Here is a 17,670-nt window from a genome sequence, read left to right as displayed (position 1 = left end):
CAAAGTACTGAACAACGAACAAGGGCACGTGCTTACTTACCCACGTCCTTGCCAACAGTAGGAGTTGCCAAAATTTTTTCTATATTGCCTCATCCGATAAGGGGAAAATATTTCTCATTTTTATTTCTAATTTAATTTATAATTATGGTCGAATATTTTTTCTATGTGTTTCTGTGACACACCCATGGATGAGAGATATGAGCAGAAGTTAAGATTTGAACCCAGGAGTATGGAGGGTGTTTTGGGTATGCAGGTAGCAGTGGATGTCCTAAGAATTGATGGGTACTCTTCACGATGTAATCATTGGCAAGGGTGTGTGCATGTGTTTGTGCATGTGCGTGTGTGTGTGCGCACATACACATGTTAAGGGAGAAAATTCCAATGCAGTCAGCATAAATGTAGTGTTTCTGAAGTGATGGGGAACCCCATGTGGTAACTGGACATACGGAGTTACACTATGGATCTTCCATTCCCTTACATCATGTGAAAAGTCTCTTTGATGGTAGACAGGATGGACAGGCAAAATTTTTAATGAAAATAAAACAAAAAAAATCACCCTTCCCTAACTACAAACTGTGGATCTATACCTAATCTTAGTTTACTCATCTATAAATTGGGGCTAATAACTGCTCATCTCATTAGGCTATTATGAAGATTAATTGAGATAATACATGTGAAATCATTAGCTTGGTGCGTAGAACAGGGTAAACTCTGAATAAATGTTAACTTGTTATTCATTTTTGTATGTGAAATAAGGGGATGAACTAGGTCAAGGGTCACCAACCCCAGGGCCACGGACCTGTACTGGTCCATGCCCTGTTAGGAACCAGGCTGCACAGCAGGAATTGAATAAGGAAGCCTTATCTGTATTTGCAGCCACTCCCCAGTTAGCATCACTGCCTCAACTCCACGTTAGATCATCAGGCATTAGATTCTCATAGGAGCATGGGTTCCTGGTACCAAAAAGGTCGGGAACCACTGACTAGGTGATCACTAAGGCCTCTTTAGCTACAGATCCAGAGCCATGATACTGAAAATGTATAGCATGTAGCCGTCCTTATTTGATACATAATTTAAAGAAAAATTGAAGACACAACAGCTTTAACATGAGCAAAAATGCACTATATCTTCAGGAAAATAAATTGAGTAGATTGCTATCTATCTATCTATCTATCTATCTATCTATCTATATATGTAAATAACATATGTAACAAGTGGCTGTTATATAAGGACACAAACAAACTGCCAGAGTAGAGATGACAATATTTAAGGATACCTATTTGCTAAGCTTACACTTTTACTGAGAAAGATAGCAAAATAACTAAAAACCTCGCAAGTGAATTCTATAGAACATGAACAGTTATCGACTGTCATTCTTTTCAGCCTCTACTGAAAATCAACAACTCTTATGTAGAAGTCAAATGTAAATATTTGCAGCAATGTTTGAAAAAAAAAAAAAGAAACAGTAAGCTTATCAAACAGAATTAGAGCTGTTGACCTATCAATATTTAGCCCTTCCAAACCAACTCTTTGTTAGCTCAGCTCAGTGTATTAAAATATCGAACATAGTGATTTTCCTACTTTAAGGCAATTTCAACATCCAGAGTTATTTATTTGACCCTGGGAAACAAAATACCTGGTCTTAAAGGAATCGCCTGACAAATTTGGAATCCAGAATCCTAGAGTTTAAAGGGACTTAAGGATCTAATCTTTTCTATAAAAGTCTTAATGATTTGATCTCTGATTAAATCCTATTGAGAGTTATAGTTAGTGTTACGAGTGCTCATTGAACTTCTGACATCCCTCTCATTCTACGCCTCTGTGGTATCACATGTTCCTGTTTTCTTTAAAATCAGAAATGGCCATAGACTTGCTTTGGTTAACGAATTTTAAGCAGAAATTATGTGAATAACTTCTAGGCAGAAATGTTTAAGAGCCAACTTGTGAGTCAAGCTCTGTTTCTCTGCCATGATGACCTCTGGAGACTTGTGTTTGGTTGGCAGTGTCACAGGATTGTGGAGCCTCTATTACCATGGGTTTCTGAGCGCTATAATGAGCAGGGCCCTGGGAGATCTATGTTGGACATGCAGAATAAATAAGAAATAAACTTTTGTGTAATATGCCATTGAGCTTTAGCATTTTTTTTTTGTTGCCACTGAACAGACTTAACTAAATTGATCAATACTTTACAAGGTTTTATTTTTATATGAGCCCCTTTTATGCCTTTATAGAAACGTTGGTTTAATGTTGTGTCTCATATGGAGCTAAGATTTGACTCTATATAAGAATAAACATTTCACCTTTTTATGCTCTCCAAGGCAGAAGAGAATTGCCACTTTTGTTCTTCCACATGGCAATCTTACAAATATCAGTGCATAAATATTATGTTCCCCCTAAATTCTCTCCCTGCAAAGAAACCCTTTTTTATTGACACATGGTTTCTTGACTTTTTATCATTCTGGTTACTCTCAGGATAACTTTTGTTTTGCTAACGTCACACTCAAATATAATGTCTAGAACTTAATACAATTCTTACCAAATTAGATACTGCCGGGAGAGATCATTGCCTGGCTTTTCTGAGGTTTGTGATTATTTATTAGAAGTACATTATTTTAGACCATGTTTTGGGCTGACATTTTTGATAGGTTTCAACACCGGGTTTGGTTCAAGAAGTGTTTGGCTCTCCTCAATCCCCACTGGAAGATAGTAGACTTTAGAGAGCAACAACATTAGGAAAACAGCAAGGACTATATCTGAAGTCTAGCTCTGGATGAAATGGAAGTCATTGAAGATTTTCAGTGGGGAGCAATAAAGACAGATTTGCATCGTGAACTCTGGAAAAAACAAAAAGGATAATCACTAGGTGATATATACTTGGGAAGAGGTGAGACAATGCAGGGAGAACAGTCAATTAATCAGTTAACCAATCAACACAATGTATTGTATATGTGCTGAGTATAAGGCATGGAGCTACATGGGTTCAACACTGGAGAACAAAACATACATCTGAACAGAAAGGAGTAGCTCGATAATAAAGATAAATGAATTTGATATTATGATCGGACATTGTAAATAAATGAACAAACTGAAAAGACAGAAGTTAACATCTGAGGATAAGCTTTCTAAAGTAACAATTTAAGAAGAAGCAGTTTCCAGTGGTGACAAAGCCCGTGAATTAGCGGGAAATCTATCTCAAGTGGTTTAAAAAACAAACATAAAAATTTAGAACTATTTGATCAGGGCTTATTTCTATTTTTATTTTCCTATTTCTTTGGCTCTTCTCTTTATATGTTAGCCTTTTCTTTAGGCTGATTTTCCTCATGGTTGCAAAATAACTATTAGCTGCAATGAAGAATTTATACTTCCTTGTTTACCTCTAAGTGGGACAAAAAGTGCCTATTTTCAAAACCACTGAACAGAAGTTCTAACCTTTGCTCTGATAGTATTACTTCTGAATTAATCATTGTGACAAGGTAATTGCATGCACTAATTCTGGGGGTAGAGCTAGTGTCTTTATCAAAAGGCACATAAGTGGAGAACAGGTGTCTATTGAAAATTAAATTAGATTATAATTAGCAAGAGCAGAGGGTGAATAAATGCAGTATAAGCAACTCACTAATGCCATCTGTAGAATGTAGAGAAAAATGGGACCAGAATCAGAGAGACAGAGGTTTTTATACTCAAAAAGGGGTAGTAATTGTTGAGACGAGATTTGGAGGAATGAAGAAGGCAGGGACATGACCTTTTTAGTCTGAAATATATGAGGTTGGAGAGAACGAGCAACTTTACTTTATATAAGTACAGGGGAGGCAGTTCATTGGAGAGGTCATTTTTAGCTAGGGAAAAAAATGGAGGTAAAATCAGTGACAATGGGGTTTTGAGAGGTTGAGAGAGTCTGGGTTTAAAAATGGCAGCAAAGAAGTGGTGGTGCCATTACCTTATATGGGATACTGCAGGAGGAGAAGCTTGTTTGAGGAGATCTTTCAACAGAAAGATCTGCAGATGGAGAGTTTTAAGACATCTGAGCTGCAGCTCAGGAGAGAGTAAGTGATTTGAAGGATATTTATTTTGGGGGAGAAAATGAGAAAAGTATCAGAAAAGTTTATTGGGATGGAAAAAATGGGAGGGAAAGCTCCTCTATGAAATCTTTTATTTTTTATTTATTTATTTTTTAGTTGGATGTGCTTATTTCCCCAACTGTAAAAATTTCAGTGAAATTTAAACTAAAGGCAAGAGTGTGATATCGTTTTGAAAACTTCGGGTGAATAACCAATTTCTGGGACTCCAAATTCTAATGAACAACACTTTGTTATTATTCATAACTGTTTACATATTTGTCATCTGTATACCTGCATGTTTATTAGAGCCGGCTTCTTCTGAAGAGGAACAATAGCTACCTTTGTTTACTCTGGCCACAAGAATACCCACTCTTGCTCACCATCTCTCTGTATGTTGGAGACTCAAGGTCTTCTCAGTGGTGGTGAAAGCCACTGCCCTGTGCTGTCCTCTCCCAGACACTCCTCCTCCTCCCTTGATTAGCCTTCTTCAAGATGCACAGCCAGACACATCTGAGCATCAAGCTGGGCGTGTCGCTTCCTCATTCCATATGCCCATGAAATGCTTCATGCTTCCCTGTACTTAGTCTCTCCATGTTCCTATTCATGACAGTATTGACGTGTTTCTTCTCAGGCTTTAGGCAGTTTTCCATATCATACCCTCTTACACTCTCATTCCTAAGGTAGGTAAATTCATTTAACTATTATGTCTGAATATTTAATTCAATGATAGTCTAAATTTTCTGACTTTAAAACCCTGGAATAGATTTTATCCATTTCTGTCTTATGTGGTTGTTTGTCTGTTTGTCCTTAGTTCATGCATATAGCACTCATAATACAACATCTCCCATATCTTCAGTTGTACATTTTATACTTGAACACAGGATTATTTCTTCTACCCTGTATTCCCTACAGTACCAGCATAGTGTATTGAATTTAATTTTCACTCAAACATTTGATGAAGTAAATATTTTGTGGACAAATGCATATCTAATTATTTTGTTGTATAGAATGTGGATAATGGAATTTAAATAAAATATTTTTATGCTGTGTTACCATTAACTCAAGTGTTTTACATTCCTTTGCTGTTAGGAATAAGATAACATATTTTATATTTTGGTATTGCTTTTGTAGCAGGAAGAACAAACGCATGGCAAGCATGCCACTAGTTGTTCTCCTGAGGCCAGGACAAAAGTGTCAAGTACTCATTTATTAAACCTGCATTCTTTCTCAGAATCATTCTCCATGTTGTGCTATGGATAGCTACCACAAGTGATTAGAGCAGAAACATAATGTTGAATAGTTAAATGGTTTACTAGACTAAGTGGGACTATTATATGAGATACTGACTTAAATAATTTATTTCTTTCTGTTCAAGTGGCAAAGAGTTCTTGTGGAAGGAATGAGTATAATGCCTGTAGTATTCATGAAAAAATAAGCAGGGAAAGGTAAGATAATATTTTTTTTTAAATCATGAGTTGGTTGAATCCTGAAATACTGTAAACTTCATGTAAATAGTTTCCAACTGCAGACATAGAATATAGCTGAGTTTATAGAATATGATATAAATTCTTACACCTTATGACCAGTAGGTTATTCTAGAAAAAGGTCATAAACAATAATATTGGAACAATAATATTTTACTGTCTGATGCAATTGAATTCTTAAATTTTTTAAAAAATAGTTACAATATAATATTCCTAAATCTATATTTTATTAGTTTATATTAAAATGAAGGTTAATGGTACTATTAATGCAATGGCCGTTATCTAATGGCACATTTTTTGGTTTTACAAGGCTGTCTGTGTAAACAATCATTAATCTTTGGCGTATCAAGATAAAAGCCTTAGGAATACTCAGTTATTAATTTTTAAAGACATTGTTAAACTGAGTTCCAGTGGCAGAAAATCCATAAAGCAAAGTTTAGAAATCTTTGTCATGCTGTGTATATGAAGACATAAGAATTCGGCTCATGTCTGCATTCTTTAGTTGTTTATTCATACTCTCATTGCTGACTTTATAGGTGCTTTGAGGATAGTTGACCTAAACTAGAGAAATATTTCCTTATGTGAACAAAGAGTCACTATTTTGTTGGGAGAAAATTTTGCCCCAACTTCTACCACTCAAGAAATTTAGTATTATTAAGGACATGTTTAAACAAGTCTATCAGAGGTTCAGAATTTTCAAAAGATTTCCAAAGATTTCCTAGAAGAATCATTTTAAGGTTAAGATGATTATAATGCAGATTTTTTTCCCTAGAGCAAATACTAAGAAAGTGACTAATATTAAGACTAAAGAAATTTAATACCAGAAACAGTGAAGCATAAAATTGAAGGTATGAGAATAGGAACCGATTTGTTAAAATGGCCAATCAATAAAGGTTAATGTCAAAGAACAAAACTACGCATTCTGATGAATTCCCATGACCAAGCAGATTGATTTAGTGTTTCATTTCTTCATCATTTCATTTATTTTCAAGGCCTAGAAATTGAACTATGCTTCAACTAATGAAAAATTATATTAACTATGCAAGATATGAAATCCACAGGCTTTTTACTTGGGTTGTTGAAAAAGAAATTCTATATTTTTAAAAATCTGTTTTACTTACCCTCTTTTAAGATTTAAAAATGTATTAAAAGCTGAAAAAGCAAAGATATTTTAAGAAAGCTATGTTTTTCAAAATATTTTGATATACACTATACTGACTCTTAGAACAAAGGAAAAACTGTTGACATTTGTTCATTAACAATTTCCTTCTAAACATATTCTCAATTATTGTAGAACATGCATCAATATATTAACCTTTATTAGACCATTTAATTAAAATGGGACTGATATAATTTAGTTTAATGTAATTAGAAAACTGAAATATTTAGTACTCTCTTATATCTTATTGCCATGGGAAGAAAGTTAATGAGGAAATTTTTAAGTCATATTTAAAGAGTGAAATCATTCATAAAACTTATTCATTTTTATGGGATGATATTCACAGTTATTTAATACAAAATGAAACCACAAATTATCCTTACGAGACTAAGATAGAATATCAATATTTGGTAGGCAAAGTAATGGCTTCTCAAAGTTGTCCTAATCCCAAGAATCTGTGAATATGTTACATTACACTGCAAAGGGTAATTAAGATTGAAGATCGAATTAGGTTTGCTAAAATAGGGAGATTATTCTGGGTTATTCAGGTGGGCCCAATGTAAACAGAGAGGTCCTGAAATGTGCAAGAGAGAAGTAGAAGAGTCATTGATGGAATGAATGCAATGTAGGAAAGACTTGAACAGCCATTGCTAGCTTTAAAAGTAGAGTGGGGCCAGCAGTGAAGAAACACAGGGGCTTGTTGAAGCTGGACAAAGCAACAACATGAACTCTTCCCTAGAGTGTCCAGAAAGGAAAACAGTGCTGCTGACATCTTCTGAATTGTGATTATAGATTTGTGTTGTTTTGCATCACTAAGTTTGTGGTAATTTGTTACAATAATAATAGGAAACAAACAACTATAATAATTTTCTGGAAATTGTTAGGTTTAAAACTTTGAAGGAGAGATGCCTACCAATAATAGTAGCCACAGATACAATTAGCAGCAATGGCTACTCTGTTAGAGTTTATAAAGCTTGTCTCTGAGTATCTCATGGGCTCTTCACTGTAACTTAGCCAGATAGGAAAGGCCATGTAGGTGCATATTGCATAGCTAAGGAATCAGGCTTCAGAGAATTGATGTACATAGACAGAGGTGAAGCTTGGTACCCAATCCTGACTTCTTCAAGCTGGGCAATTTGGCCTGTGTGCCATCCCAGCAGTGATAGACATAGGGAAGACTTTTAACAAACATGAGGTTTCTATTTCAAAGGGCTTAATTGTAGTTTCAAGGGTTGGAAGCTACTTGGGTTTTAAACCAACCTTAAAAGTTATGAATAGGTTTGAATGTGCTCTTCATAAATATTCTAGGGTTTTATTCATGGGTAGGTGAGTACAAAGAAATTATAGTTCCTTGTGAGTTTCTATTATGACCTTGAGAAATGAAATACTTCTTTGTTTGTTTCCTAAATCAAGGAATTTCAGCATTTGTTCAGATTAAATGGCTCTCCTTGCTATGGTTTAAATTTTTTCAAGTTTCAATTTAGCGTATAATACACTTTATTTTGAATTTAATATTACTGACCTAATTCAGTTTTTATCTTACAATTTATATCAGTCATGGAATAAAAAGTTCTAGGTCATTATTTATGAATAATATTGTGTAAAAGCTTTGGATTCTGCCATGCAACTCAGTAAGCTATTGGGTCAGTGTTGTGTGGTGGTTATAAATGTAGGCTGAGTTTCAAGTCTGGCTTCCCCCTTAAAAGCCTCGTGACTTTAGGCAAGCTGTTCATCCTTTGTACTACCAATTCTTCATCTGTAAAATGAAGGTAGTAAGTTATTAATTTATAGGATTCACATGAGAATTAAATGGGGTAATATATGGAAGCTATTAAATCTATAATTAAATGGGATGATATGCTATATAAGTGTTAGTTATTATTAGATAATTCCTGTTTAAATTTATTATTAAAAATTATTTTCAATTACAGTTGACATTCAATATTATATTAGTTTCAGGTGTAAAACATAATGGTTAGACATTTAGATAACTTAAGTGTTCCCCCCTATAAGTCAAATACCCCCCAACACATTTTTTGACTGTATTTCCTATGCTGTACTTTACATCCTCATGACTATTTCGCAACTACCAATTTGCATATCTCAATCCTTTTTCTTTTTTCACTCAACCCTCCAAGCCCCCTCCCACTTGGCAACCATCAGTTGGTTCTCTGTATCTATGACTTTGTTTCTGTTTTTTTTTTTTTATCTTTTTAGATTTCACATATAAGTGAAATCACATGGTATTTGTCTTTGTCTGAATTATTTCATAATACCCTCTAGGTTCATCCATGTTGTCACAAATGGTAAAATTTCATTCTTTTTTATGACCAGGTAATATTCCATTGTGTATATGTATTGCTTCTTTATCAATTTGTCCATTGATGGACACTTAGGTTGCTTCCATATCTTAGCTATTATAAAAAAATGCTGTGATGAACGTAGAGATGCATATATCTTTTCGAATTAATGTTTTGAATTTCTTCAGATAAATATCCAGAAGTGGAATTGCTGGGGCATATAATAGTTCTTTTTTTAATTCTTGAGAAGCCTCCATATTGTTTTCTATAGTGGCTGAACCAATTTACAATCCTACCAACAGTGCATGAGGGTTTCCTTTTCTCTACATTCTTGTCATCACTGTTGTTTGTTGATTTATTGATGATAGACATTCTCATAGGTGTGAGGTGATATCTCCTGGTGGTTTTAATTTTCATTTCTTTGATAATTAGTGACATCGAATGTCTTTTTATATGTCTATTGTCCATATGTATGTACTCTGGAGAAATGTCTATTTAGATTCTTTGCCATTTTAAAAAATAAGATAATTCATCTTTTTGGTGCTAAGTTATATGTGTTCCTTATATATTTTGGACATCGATCCCTTTTTGGATGTATCATGGCAAATATCTGCTCCTATTTGGTAGGTTTTCTTTTTGTTTTATTGCTGGTTTCCTTTGCTGTGCAAAACTTTTTAGTTTTATGTAGTCTCATTTATTTGTTTGTCATTTTTCATTCCTTGCCCAAGGAGACATAGACAAAAAAATATTACTAAGAGCAATATCAGAGAGTTTACTGCCTATGTTTTCTTCCAGGAGTGTTATGGTTTGGGGTCTTACATTTAAGTCTTTAATCCATTTCAAGTTTATTCTTGTATATTGTATAAGAAAATGGTCCAATTTGATCTTTTTCTGCATGTATCTGTTCAATTTTTCCAACGCCACTTATTGATTAGACTATCTTTGCCTTCATTGTATAGTCTTGCCTTCTTTGTCGTAGATCGATTGATTGTATAGGTATGGATTTATTTCTGGGCTCTCTATTTTGTTCCATTGGTCTAGGTGTCTGTTTTTATGCCAGTACCATGATGTTTTGATTACCATAGAGTTGTAATATAGTTTGATATCAGGTAGCAACATATCTCCCACTTTGTTCTTTTGCAAAACTACTTTGACTATTTAGGGTCTTTTATGGTTCCATATAAGTTTTAGGGTTATTTGTTCTAGTTCTGTGAAAAATGCTTTTAGTATTTTGATAGGGATTGCAAGTGAATCTGTAGGTTGCTTTGGGTAGTAGTGATATTTCAATGATGACAATTCTTTCTATCCATTAGCATGGTATATACTTCCATTTATTTGTATCTTCAATTTATTTCTTTAATGTCTTGTAATTTTCTAAGTACACATTTTATATCTCCTTGGTTAAATTTATTCTTAGGTATTTTATTTTTTTTATGAAATTGTACATGGGATTGCTTTCATAATTTCTCTTTCTGATAGTTTATTACTGGTATATAAAAATGCAACCAACTTCTGAATATTAATCTTGTATCCTGCTACTTTACTGAACTCATTTATCAGTTATTACAGTTTTTTAGTGGACTTTTTAAGATTTCCTATATATATCATAAGATCTGCAAATAATGACAGTTTTACTTCTTCCTTTCCAATTTGGATGCCTTTTATATATTCTTATTGTCTGATTGCTGTGACTAGAGCTTCCAATAGTATGTTGAATAATAGTGATGAGGACATTCTTGTCTTGTTCCTGATCTTAAGGGGAATGTGTTTAGCTTTTCACCATTGAGTATGATGTTAGCTGTGTGTTTATCATATATAGCTTTTATTATGCTGAGGTATGTTTCCTTCATTCTCACTTTGCTAAGAGTCGTTATCATAAATGGATGTTGAATTTTATCGAATGATCTTTCTGTATCTGTTGATATGATCATATGATATTTATCTTTCATTTTGTTTATGTTGTGTATTACATTAATTGATTTGTGAATACTGAATCAACCTTGCATCCCAGGAGTAAATTGTACTTGATTGTGGTGTATGATTTTTTTAACGTGTTGCTGGATTCTGTGTTTGCTGATATTTTTTTGAGGATTTTTCATCTATGTTTATCAGGCTGTGAAGTTTGGTTATAACCACAATGTATGACCCTGCTTTATGGGAGCTGACCCCCTGGAACGAGATGTGCCCCAGAAGGGCTGTTGTGCCTGCCAAAACTACCCTTTGTGCATACCATTTGCGGAGCTAATTGAGTGGTGCTATGTGTGGTCTGAAGCCAGTTACTGGGTATTAGTTCCAGGGCCTCTTGTCAGGGACTCTCATGCAGGCTAAAATCAGCTGCTGCCTGTGCCTGGCCCAGGCCACCTGATAGGGGTTAAAAAGCAATTCGTAGTTTATAGCTGACCTGGACAAGTGTAGCAGAGGCCACCCTGAAGACCAAGGCTGGCCACCACTAGTACAAAGCATGAGGCCACTCAGCAAGAGTTATAGGGAATGCTGAAGCCAGTTGCCACCTGCTCGTGTCATACAGATATTTGAGAGTTTTTAGGAAAGCCTCTAGCATGGGCTGAGGTTGGCTGCCAGTAAGGCACAGCTGTTTAAAGAGCCTTGGGTGGTGCTTGAGTTGATGAGAGTAGGTTCTCAGGGAGTCACCAGATTAATGCAGATTCAGATTTGGCCCCTGCCTATGCCTGCAGCCTGTGTGTGTGTGTGTGTGTGTGTGTGTGTGTGTGTGTGTGGTGGCGGAGGGGAAGGGTTCAACACAGAAGGTCTCTCCAACCCTCACTCCAAAGCTGCACGATTCAGTTTCTCCCCTTATGTCTCTGGTGTCTTTGGAGCTGCTGTCCCTTCATTGGAACTTATGGTATTGTGAATGAATGAGTCCATGTGCAAGTTCTTTAAGGGCATGTGTTGGTTTCCAGCAGACCTTCATTTCAACTAGACAGAATCTCCACTGATTTTTCAGAGCCAGATGTTGTGGGGACTTCTCTTCCTGGCACTGGTGTTCTGGGCTGGGGGGTCTGGTGTGGGGCTGGGACCTATTGCTCCCTGCGGGGCGGGGGGTGGGGGGGGTGGACCTCTGCAGCTGAATTATTCCTCCAAATCCTGAGCCACCACATATGGGTGCAGGACCAGCTCATTTAGCATCTCTATTTCTCCTACCAGTCTCCACGTGGATTATTTTTTATGTCCTTAGTTATAGGAATTCTGTTCAGCAAGTCTGCTGATGGTTTTCTTGGTTGATTGTTGAATAATTTAGTTGTAATTTTGATGTGGTCATGGGAGGAGGTGAGCACAACAGTTATCCACTTTGCCTTCTTGACTGGAAGCCCCCATAACTTCACTTTTAAATGATAATTTTTAGCAGAGTATGAATTCCTAGATTGTCGATTATCTTCCCTAAGCACTCTGACTAGTGATTTATACATATAAAATTGGCAAAAATTGAAAAGCTCAACCTTATGATGCACTGATAATCATGCTGAGAATTGGGAACTCTTGAATATTGTTAGTGGGTAGTGTAAAGAAGTAATAATAATAACCAGACCAGGTTTGCTAAAGATATATTGCATTGGAAAAGCTAGACAAGAAGCCTTTATTTAAGACTATTGCAATAGAGGGGAGAGATTGAACTAAACTTTGCTGAAACTTAAGGTGGGGTGGATTTTAAGTTCTGGAGCATGTAAGGGAAAGATGAAGATAATAGTTTGGTAGTGAAAGAGAAGAGAATGAGATTGAGGAGGGTAATATAGAGAGCTTCAGAATTTTCTATAGCATTTTATTTCTTAAAAAATGATCTGAAGCAATTATAGCCACATGCTTAGACTTTTTAATATGAAATATTTCAAACTTTCATAATATAACATAGCCTAACAACTTCTTAACTTTTTGAAGGTTGAATCTCTGAAATTTAAATGGCAGTAACTCTGTAGAAAATATAACATTGGTGTTTATGTATCTTTTAATATCAATGGTATCATATATGCCTGTATTAGTTTCCTGTGGCTTGTGTAACAGTTTCCACAAACGTGATAGCTTAAAACAACAGAGATTTATTCCCTCCCAGTTCTGGAAGCCAGAAGCCCAAAATTAGTATCATTGGCTTAAAAACAAGGTGTCATCAGGGTTGTGTACCTTTGAAAGGCTCTATAGGAGAACATGTTCCTTGTTTATTCCAGCTGCTGGTGGCTGCCAGCATTCTTTAATTTGTGACTACATCGCTCCAGTCTTCAAGGCCAGCATCTTTCATCTTTTTGCTCCATTTTCACATTGCCTTTTCCTGTATGTGTGTATGTCTGTGTCAAGTCTCTCTCTCACAATGACACCTGTGATTGTATTTAGGACCGACCTAGAAAATCCATGGTAATCTCTCCACTTAAATTAATTTCATCTTCAAAGACGTTTGAATACCCTTAAAGGTAATATTTATAGATTGTGAGGATTAGGACTTGAGATCTTTGGAATTATTATTCAGCCTATTATAAAACCTGTCATACAACTTGCTATTTTTTATTCCACAACATATCTTAGAGATATTTTTTCCATATCGGTTAACATAAATCTTTCTCATTCAACGTCATTGCTGTAGAATATGTTCAGAATGGATATTTCCTACATTTTTTAGTTTCTAAAGTGATGAGCAACATTTTTATTTTTCAGTCTTATAAACATGTGGCAATGATTGGTGAAGGGGCTAGAGTGATATACGCTATGATTTTTAATTAGTTTAACACATATTCTCTATTGAAATGAAATAAAAGAAGGCCTACAATTTGGCTGCATCCATTTCTGATTAAATATTTAAAAGAATAATAGAGAAAAGCTTTTTCTTATAAAATATTTTTAAGAGAAAGACTGAATGAAGGCAAACGACAATAGGAATAGTTGGGGCGAAATATTTAAACACTGAAATATGAACAACAAAATGAGAATTGAGAGTATTTTCTATTTAGAAGAATTTTTTTTTTTTTGCATTTTCTAGATACATCAGTATCTATCTAGAGAGAATCTTCTCTATTAAAATATCATCATCTACAGAAAAAAGTCAATTTTAAGTCCCAACAATTTCAAGTTTGCTAATCACAAAATGTAATTTTAAGATGACTACAGACATTTTATATAACAAAACAAAACAGAATCATTTTGAAAACATACATTCTTCCTCCCACCCCCAAAATGTTATTGACATGGTACTAGAAACAAGACACAGCTAAAAATATCATAAATATATTCAAAGAATGATTGTTCTGCTTATATTATGATTAATGCTCACATAATTATAAAGAAGCTCGTTTTACTTTGCTTTAATATACTAGGATAAATGTAATTTTTTAAGAATAATTTTTTAAAAATAGTTTTTGAATAGAACACTATTATAAAACCAATTTGTTAGTCAATAAGCAAAAGTTTAAAATGACATAATTTTGATTGTGTCCCTATTTGAAAAATAAATACTTTTTCTTTAGTCATATTTGAGAATTTCCCAGTCATGTCTTATAAATGCTGCTATCAATTGACACTTCCAGCGTCCTGCTGAAACTCCATTTTCTTCCAGAGTCCACCATTATTTCATCAGACACTCACCTCAGCTAGGTGCGAAACATGTCGTGGAATAGGGCAGGTAGGGGTTTACTGTAGTACAGACCAGGATGCTGCTTAGCGGTGAAGCAGCGCAGTATGGGGCTAAGCAGTCCTCAATGGCACCTCTGAGTATGATGGTTTTCTTTGCCTTGACTGGATCAGAGGATAAGTGGGGGAGAAATGATCTCTTCCCTTTGTCATTTGCTCTCTTAGAGAATCTTAAAACAGTGTGGCTTGCATTTCTATGATTTTCACTTTTAGTTAATTCACTTTTTAAGTTTTTGTTTGAGGTCTTTCTGTTTCTAGCATGTGTCTAAGGACTTTTGTGGGGATAGATTGGACAACAGTGTACCCACAATCACCATGTTTATCTGACATTTAGAGTCAGTTTTCCTTTTAATTAGTTCCCTCCAGGAGACATTTCTGGTTTCCTCAAGCAAGTAGTTGTCAGGCCATCCCTCGGGTTTATTAGACATTTCTAGATATGTTCTAGACTCAGAAGTGGCATAACTTGAGTTGTTTCCCAGAAGGCTCCTCAACTCTCTTGCACATAGGCTTTGGCTTCTCTCAAACCTGTATTAACAGCTAAAATGTGAATTTTCACAGTTGGAAACAGCCTAGATTCAAGTTGAGAGTTCCAATATATAAAGAATTTAACAAGTAACAAATGTTTAGAGCAGCTTTTTATCTTGAGAGCATTCAGCAAGTATCTGTCAGGTGTCTATAATGGGATAGACATTGTATCAGTTGCCAGATATATGATGTCTAAGTTACAGTTCTCATCTTCAAGGAATGGAGTCTAACTGATACATAATAATAATGCATTGTGATAAGTTATGTATCATAATATGTGAAACACAGTGATACCATTATACACAAAGAGGGATATGCATATGCACAAAGACATGGAGATATAAAAGCAGAAACTATGACTTAAGATTTCTGGAGTATAGTGGAATGTTTATGTCTGGAGAGAGTAGAGAGGAGGGGTTGAAGGTAATGGTGTGGAATGTAGTTTGAAGGGTGGACATAGGACAAATACAAATACTGTGCACCACGCTAATGAACTTCAACAACAGAATCACTGGAAGATTTGAAACATGGCAGAGACTTGATCTTATGTGTTTTAGGGAAATGATTCTTCCTGGAGGGGCATGTATGGATTAGATTGCACTTGTTATCAAATAGAATGGAGAGAAAGGAATGAAGAATAGTGCAATTGTATGGGCAAGAGTTGATAAATAATAAATAATGAGAATAGAGAGGATATTTCAGGAGACTATTTCCATTATTTAGGAAGCAGAATAAGCAGGACTCAGTGACTGGACCTGGGCATCGTGTGTGAGAGAGGTAGGAGTCCATGAAGACTCCTGGATTTCTGATCTGGATATTTATATGATGACATACTTATAACTACTTGAAATGAGGAATATAAGATAGGGAAAATTTTAGGGAGGAAAAATAGTGCATTCTCTGTTATAAATGACTAAGTGAAAGGGAAGAAAGGAACAGGAAAAGGAGATGAAAATTATGGGAAAAAATAGAAGGAACAGGAGAAACAAACATGAACAGAGTCAGATGAAGACAAAAACAATGTAGGAGAAAATCATAAAAGTTGCAGAGTGACTGACATCTAGATTTGTATTTGAGAAGTAATTCCATTCTTGTTATTATGGCATCTATAAGCAATGCTTATTTTAATTTTGCAATTATAGACATTACTGTTGTTTTTTATTCATGATTATATACTTCAAATAAGATAAAGATTTGGTCTTCAAATTGGAGAAAAGTAAAGAATGGTATGGAAAAGGGAGAGAAAAGAAAACAGAGACCAAGCTTGGTTATCCTGCAGTAAAACCTGTAATTACCTATGTTGTCAACCCTTGCAAAGAAATTTGTATCTTTAAGATTAGTATTCCAGGACAACCAACTTAACTTTTTCACTGGATTCATATTCAGTTAAGATATTGGAAACTAAGGAGCTAGAAAAATGGGATACATCTTATGACTTTCTTTTTTTTTTTTTAGTTTCTTCCACAGACTAGATAGGTAGCCAAATCTACTTATACAGGTATAAATAAGACATAGAATCACAGGACTGGAAAGAATTCACATAGATTGGTTTCCAAACACTGTTTCCATAATTGTTTTCACATAAAAATAATTACACAAGCTTGCCCAGCCAAGTGTTCTCACATTCACAGCACTGTTTTGGTGAGATGGTAAAATTGACTAGGGAATAAATATAACATATCCAAATCGACAAGCCAATACATATTTATGAGGTACTGGGTCTCCTTTTGTTCAAGGAATACAAGCCTTGTCAAAACTATAAACCTTGTTACAGTAAACATTTTAAAACTCTTGAAGAAACTAAAATATTGTTTGGATTTTTGCTTGAAAAGACCATTATATATCAAAAGTGTTTCTATGAATTTCATTTTGAAATCACCAAAGGCAGATATATTTGAAATATGATTTATATTAGAACATCCAATCGACATTCAGTTGCTTTTCAGTTTCTAAAACTATGGCTTGGATTTGATCAATGCAGAGTAGAGGATCAGTAATTAAACAGAAATGATTTTTCAAGTGGAGGTAGTTAATATAATTGTAAATTGCTTTGCTGTGAGTAGGTTTGGATTCTTAATGCTTTTGTAAATGACTTTGGGAATAAAACCAAGCTTTCAAGTACATTATTATTTCAGGCCTTAGTATGCAGATTTTAAACAAAGTATTACAGAAAAAGTATGCGACAATCTGAGAATTACTTTACTAACTTGCGAAACAGCCTCTTCCGTTACTAAGGACCCTCCAATTATTTTGATCTCTCACCTGCCATTTCACATAAGATAGTCATGGAAAGCAAACAGTTGTGTTGGGCAGAAGAACAAAATGGACAAGAAATGAGCAAGACTTCAAACAGATGACTCTTCAACATAGTGAATTCTGGATTCTTACTCTAGCATCTTGGAAACACTAGGGGACCATATCTGTAATTATAGTCACCAGAGCGTGGGGATTTCTTTCTTCATTTTATGACTATCTCAAGATGGTCTCAAAACATGTAGGCTTTTGCATGCTATGAGGGA

At 34.9% G+C, this 17,670-nt stretch overlaps 1 long non-coding RNA gene across 2 annotated transcripts in view; it reads left to right on the top strand.

Annotated features, from left to right (window-relative positions):
• The window catches only part of LOC107507493, an 81,948-nt gene that overhangs the window by 50,368 nt on the left and 13,910 nt on the right, over positions 1-17,670 (top strand). For both annotated transcript variants that reach the window (XR_001596168.2, XR_001596167.2), the window contains one exon: positions 5,434-5,503. This is a non-coding gene — a long non-coding RNA (uncharacterized LOC107507493). The remainder of the gene's footprint in view (positions 1-5,433; positions 5,504-17,670) is intronic.

This window comes from Rousettus aegyptiacus, unplaced genomic scaffold (genome assembly GCF_014176215.1).
Source record: "Rousettus aegyptiacus isolate mRouAeg1 unplaced genomic scaffold, mRouAeg1.p scaffold_m13_p_3, whole genome shotgun sequence".
Classification (NCBI taxonomy): Eukaryota; Metazoa; Chordata; class Mammalia; order Chiroptera; family Pteropodidae; genus Rousettus; species Rousettus aegyptiacus.
This window is presented reverse-complemented; position numbering and strand designations above follow the sequence as displayed.